Raw genomic sequence first — 329 nt, 5'->3', positions numbered from 1 at the left:
AAGAATAAAAGATATGACAAGAAAATGGGCTTCTGAAATGCAGAAAAAAGTGAAAAAAAGGTATTATGAGGATTTTATTATGTTCAAAATGTTTCAATTTGTAAGGGAGATGCAGTCTTTATCAACTTTATGATTGACAGAATCCTCTGTCAAATTTATGTAAATGGACTCTGAGATGAGACGTTTGGTGTGGTTTCCTTTGTTTTTCTTTCTGTTTTTTTATTTCTTCTCCCCTTATTTTGTATATTACCATTTATTGTTCACCTAATTTAAATACTTTTTTACTATATTTACTTTACAAATTATTTTCGTTATTGTGGCATAACTGC

Source organism: Halyomorpha halys, unplaced genomic scaffold (genome assembly GCF_000696795.3).
Source record: "Halyomorpha halys isolate HHAL.00 unplaced genomic scaffold, Hhal_1.1 Scaffold790.1, whole genome shotgun sequence".
NCBI lineage: Eukaryota > Metazoa > Arthropoda > Insecta > Hemiptera > Pentatomidae > Halyomorpha > Halyomorpha halys.
This window is presented reverse-complemented; position numbering follows the sequence as displayed.